The 6,284-nt window shown below is 43.2% G+C and overlaps 1 long non-coding RNA gene across 1 annotated transcript; it reads left to right on the forward strand.

The window, feature by feature from the left end:
- Positions 1-1,340: 1,340 nt before the first annotated feature.
- LOC118737920 lies at positions 1,341-5,983 on the forward strand. Its single transcript, XR_004992857.1, has 2 exons — positions 1,341-3,213; positions 5,202-5,983. It is a non-coding gene; the product is annotated as an uncharacterized LOC118737920 (long non-coding RNA).
- The last annotated feature ends 301 nt before the right edge of the window (positions 5,984-6,284 follow it).

The following is a 6,284-nucleotide window of genomic DNA, read 5'->3' on the forward strand; positions in this document are numbered from 1 at the left end:
TATATATATATATATATATATATATATATATATATATATATATATACTATATATACTAGATGCTCGGCACTCAACTTAAATTATCAGCCAGCCAGCGCCAACTCACAACGAACTACGAGCTTATTGCCTGGCTGGCTTGACTCTCCGACTCGCCGGTTTACGAGCACACCAAGCGACCCACTAAACAACCGCCTGTCCGACCAACCAACTAACCATTCGGTGCCGTTGCAGTGTTGGCATTTTTGGTACAATTGTACGTTTTTGATACAATTTCATTTCATTTCATTTCATTTCATTTCATTTCATTTCATACAACGCAATACTTTTAAGTACAATTTCGTGATGACCTTAATGCATTATGCTGCTGTTCAATAAGTCATTCTCATCTCAAGTCGCTAAATTTGAGACTAGATTAGTGACTGACTCTTTTTGTCACAAAAGGCCAGTTTTCGTACGCACTATCCAGTAACATCCATCAATAATTTTACTGGATGGCGTTTTCCAACGCAAAAATTTGCAAGAAACTAGCAAAAGAAGGGATATTGAGAGAGCAAAAATGACAGCTGAGCTTGCAAGTTTTACTGGATAAATTTTTGCTAGTAACTATTTGCCAGTAAGAAAAACAGCTGATGGCATGATGCTTAATGCAATTCACATTAACAAAGTAATTGTTATGGTGCTTTTAAAGTTGCAATTAACAAAATAAACCTATATGAGAAAAATTATTTTTCTAAGAAAATTGAGTCGGAAAATAACAAATTCATCAGCTTTAAAAGATTGGCGCTTACACATGAGTTAGTGTTTGGTCGAGCTTCTCCTCCGACTGGTGGCGTACGCCTTGATGGAGCGACCTACAGTTTTACTACGACTCCGAACGGCGATTGTATTTTTATGAGAAGCTATTTTTCATATCTGAATAACACTCGGAGGTTTACCATTGGCTGCTGAGAGGCGCACATAGGGACAAATCGAGAATATAGGACAACAAAGATATTTACTCCATATGTATTTGACAGATTTCAATGGAAGTAGGTATTTGGGGTATTTCTAAAAAAAAAAAAAAAACAAATTGCTTGTAAAAATTTTTAAGGTAATTTTCAAAATAATTCTATTTTCAATCCATCAATATAAATATTGACAGGGCCCAATGAGATTTATGAACCAAAATTTCGATTTGTGTATAGGCAACATCTGTCCGAGAGAGTAAATTCCATCAAATCATTGGTCTTGAAGGAGAAATACATATGTATGTACATATATACATATATGTTAAACAGTCAATACAATTTACAAATAGAAAAGTACAATTTTTGTAAGGATTCCGTACTGAACCTGAAAACCTTTATTTCCCCCAACACTGTGCCGTCGTCGTCGTTGTGTTGTGCTCATTCACACATTTTGCTGGGACATTTCAGTCGGTTCGTTTATTTTCCCCCTCAATTGTGTTGTTGGTGTGCTTGCTTTTTGCTCGTCATTCGTTTGCTGGTGCGCACACAAAGTTGTTGGTTGTTTGCCTGACGGGCTGAGAGTTGGCTCACTGGCTGGCGGCTCTGACTAACTGCTGCTGTTGGGGCCGCTCGCTGCTGCTTATTGCTGACGATGACTACAATGACTGCTGACTGGTGGGGCTGCCATTGACGCAGCTACTACCGCCGCCGCCAGTGGCTGTTGCTGTTGCTGTTGTTGCAGCTGGTGTACGGGAGGCAAGCGATTTTTGCGACCGAAACTCGGAATGTGAATGCGAATTGGCACGCCAGCAAAACGTAAGAGCTGGTTGGATGGATGGAGCGTTCGTTGGCTCTGGCTGACTAGCTTAGCTCACTGAATACAACGGTCGTGCACGTCGCTCGGTCGGTAGGTAGATAGACAAAGCACTCCGTTGTGTCAGAGCACGAGCACTAGCACAGTCAGCAGCAGCAATCAACGGCGGCCACAACAACAACGACTACAACAACTAAATAACAGGCAAGGCGGCAATAATCGCAACGGCACTGAAACTGACGCGAACGTATACTGACTTAGCAGCCGATGGTGTGCTTGCTGCGCCTGATGATGATGACTACATGCTGCCGTAGCATACATGGATGCGGGGGACAAGTGGCGAGGAGATGGCATCGAATCAGCAGTATTGGGGATTCGTGGAGCGACTTTACGACGTGCACACAGCACACAGCACACAGCGCAGTGAACGAACGAGTCGCATTAAATGAGTCGAAGCGAAAACACCAACAAAAAGCACACACACGCGCATAGGCATAAGCACACGTACGTATCTACATACCAGGCGATATACATACATACAATCCAAATGAATTCTTGTCGCCGTTGCCGTAGTCGTCGTCGTCGTGTTGATGATCAAAGTGTTGGCGTACAAGGGCATAGAGAGGCAGCGGCGCAAACAGTTGTGGCGGCAAATGAAAAACGACAGCATCGTTGGCACACTTGGCAAACATGCATCGACGACTGGAGGTGGCAGGCAAGCGGTGCGGTGCGGTGGGCGGCATGTTGGCCGGCAATGGACTGAGGCGAGGCGAGTGGGGTGGACCACGTAATACGTGAGTGGCGGTGGTGGCGCGCACATTTCGCATTCGCACTCGACTGCACTGAACTGAGCTGAACGTTAAAGTAAAATGAAATGAACCGACCTCAAGTTGAACAAGGCAAGCCAAAAACAACAATAAAACAACATAAATTAAAGGAAAAAACGATAAAATTAATACAACCAGAGAAAAAAATGTCAGTTACAACAGCGAACAAATAAAATACAGCAGCTGGGTTCGATGACAAAGTGGGGTGGCGGAACAAAGTGGAGCTGAATTGCTACAATGTGGCGTTTAAGTTGAAAAACGCACAACGAGTAACTTTGAAACAGCGAGAAATTGTGAAGAGGACAAACGTGAGTTTGTTGAATAGTTACTTAGCAAAGTGAATTGGGATTAAAATAGAAAAACAAAAAAAAAACAAAGTGCAGTGCAAAACTTATGCTACGCCATGTTTACTTGTAGAAAAACCGGCAACAAACAACGTGTCTGTGACTAAATATGTATGTATGTAAGCCTCCAACATTGGCAGACGTGCGCACAAATGTAGCTCATGCTCTCAAGTTACACGCGGCGCTTGCAATGTAAGAAAAAATGCGCGCGAAAAATCTGGATCCAAAAGCAAGTATGCTAGCTAACGAGCTGATTGCCTGAAAACATTGTCGCTATGTAGGTAGGTAGTTGAATGTATGCATTAGCATTCAAAGTTGCTGTGGGGAGTAGACTATGCCTCCAGTAAAAGCAGCAAATGACACTTCAATAATTTCACTATTCACATTTGTCAATCGGCAAGACTGAAGTTTGGTTTTGCAATGGTATATCAGCGCTCTATCAATTACCGTGGGTGCAATGGCAACTTTAGGAATACATATGAAGGAAATGACTTGGATGACCCATGCAAGTAAAAGCTATTAATGCGAAATGTGCACCACGTAGCAGAGAGGCGCACTTAGACGCACGCAGCGGTGACTCCGTTGTGATACCAATTGCGAGCTCGAATTCGAAACCGTCCGTTCACTTAAAAGTGAAAGCACTTCGTTAGGTTCAGAAAGCGCGAGAGCTTCACTTAGATCGGCGAGACAGACGTAATGATGGCTGGTGACCAGTCTTAGTAGAGGGTGCCCTAACCGAATGAGTTGGTGTTGGATCTTTTCTTGTCGAGGGTTCTTCCGACTATCTTTTATTTGCCTTCTCAACGAAGTATGTCCTCAGCCATGTCTTACAGGTAGATACGGGGTATGCCCGCTGCATGAGAGGAGTTGATGTCAGGCAGGGTTGTTCCCTTCCTCGCAGTTGGTTTTGAAGGTAGACAACTGCGTTCAACTCACGCAGGGTTGCACGAAAAAAAAATTAATGGCTGAAACTATCAAAATATAAAAAAATATAAAAATATTCGCCACAAAAAGGCGTTTGCATTGTTCTACTTTGCATTCTACTTTTGGTTGAGCGGCCTTTCAACTAATCGCTTTCAACAAAGTTGGTCGCCAGCCAACATTTAGCCATTCAACTTTTTTTTAGTGCAACCCTGCGTGAGTTGAACGCAAAATCGCCTCGTGCAAACACCTTTTCAGGACTTTCCTACATTCTATTGCAGTTACATATAAACGAGAACTTGCAAAAATCCAGTGACTTGATAGTTGCTTGGCTATCGGTGTATATAGTTACTGAAGGCAGGTTAAGAGAAGATTCGATAACGCAGAGTGCAGCCTCTTTTATAGCCGCGAGTTCTGCATGGAAGACACAGCAGTGGTCTGGTAGCCTAAAGGAGAGATCTAGTGAGAGGTCCTTCGAGTGTATCCCACTCCCTACTCTTAGATTTAGTATGGCGCCATCCGTGTAGATGACTGTGGAGTCCTCAGACCGAGTCGTCCTCCCAGTCCTTCCTCGAAGGGATACGAAGCGAGCATTTATTCTTACTGCATTGCAGCTCGCCTTTAGCTGCCCATAGTTTAGCAGTAATCCCTTTGAACCTTGTAAGCTTAGAATTTGTTAGCGATTTATCTAGTTATGTCCACCAGACCTTGGCGCCGTAAAGTAATATAGGACGGACCACTGCTGTGTAAATCCAGTGAAATATGTGGGGTTTGAGACCCCATTTCTTGCCTATAAACGTTTTGCAGGCAAAGATGGCGGTAATGGCGTTTTTGGCTCGCTCCTCTACGTTGCGTTGCCAGATCAGTTTCCTATCCAAGATGACACCCAAGCATCCACTCATCTAACACTCCTTCCTTACCTTTGATTCCACACTTTCGAAACTTAAACTGTAAGTTTCCTGGACCTATAGTTAGTTGTGCTTGACAAGTGCGATTGATATACATACGTACATATGTACTACTCTCTACTCGAACTTGGAAGTGTTTAGCATTGCCGCTTCAACAACAGCTACAAAATATATCGACCGCTGAGTGGAAGATCGACCTATCTCGGTAGGTAGCCAGTTCGAAAACGCCCTAACTCGGAAAACTTATCAAGAACGCAATTAGATTGAAGAATGCCCTATCTCAGCTGCGGATTCGAAAACGCCCTATTTCAGTACATTTTCAGTTGAGAAAGGGCGCTTTTGAATCGGTTGTCAAGATAAATCGATCTACAACTCAGCCGTCGACATGTAAGTATATAAACATCTCAAACATCAAACGCGACTAATCAAACAACCTCAAGACTTAGCATTGAAACAACATGGTCGCATACAATATCGAAAAAGATGCACTGCGAAAAAAGTACAAATTTCTAACGACTCAAATGAGACTAACAAAGCATTACAGGCAGGAAGGAAAGAAAAATGAGCAGCAGCAACTTTTGATAGCTCAATGGCATGCCGGCACGATAGTGCGACCAACAACAACAACCAATTAATGAAAAATCGTTTGTAACACTGTTGCAACTGCAACTGCCAGCAATGCGAACTAAGTAACACATCGCAGTTATGTTGTGTTACTGCTGTGCCATTACTAAGTAGTACTGAGCTACTGTCGCGCTCTTGCTGGAGTTGATGATGACGACGACGATGGCTATGATGGCGATGCTGATACTCTATGGAACAGACATCAAGCACAAACACACACACGCACACACACACACAAATCCATTCGCATGTAAACAACATATGCTGCCGAGCCAAAACGCTAAACCGCCAGCCAAGCAACTCCCCAACAACAAAGCAGCTCGTGTAACAATGTTGCCTCTGTGAAAGCAACATAAAAAAAACAAGCAAGCAAGCAACCAGCAATGAACAACAAACTACGACGAAAAACTAGCAACATAAAAAGCAAAAGTTATTCGCGCGCGCTGTCATCTGAATTTTCAAAGCCATCTGACGAGTATATCGAATAGTTTTTAAGTGCATGCGACGACGACGACGACGACGACGACTATATGCATAACAAAAGCATCAGCAGCTGCGTCAACAACCACACAACATAAAACGAACGAACGAAAAAAAAAAAACATAAAAATAAAAAAAGCAAAAACACTTGAAATGCTTGTTTGAGTATTCAGCTGGAATTTACTTGGCGCTGTTCTCATTGATTTGTGAGTTGCTTCGTTGAAGTGTGGCGCGATGATGGTGGCACTGCTGGCGGTGGTGGTAGTGATACATAGATAGGATAGCGAGTGTTGCTAAGGAATGCCAGCAGAGCACCACTATTCAAGCAACATGACGCCGTGATGCTCTGTTGCGTGGGTGGCCCGTTTTTTTCAATGATTGCTTCTTACTTGGTGCATGACTCGCGCCGTACATACAAT

This window comes from Rhagoletis pomonella, unplaced genomic scaffold (genome assembly GCF_013731165.1).
Source record: "Rhagoletis pomonella isolate Grant_MI unplaced genomic scaffold, Rhpom_1.0 Rhpom_scaffold_00001, whole genome shotgun sequence".
Taxonomy (NCBI): Eukaryota; Metazoa; Arthropoda; class Insecta; order Diptera; family Tephritidae; genus Rhagoletis; species Rhagoletis pomonella.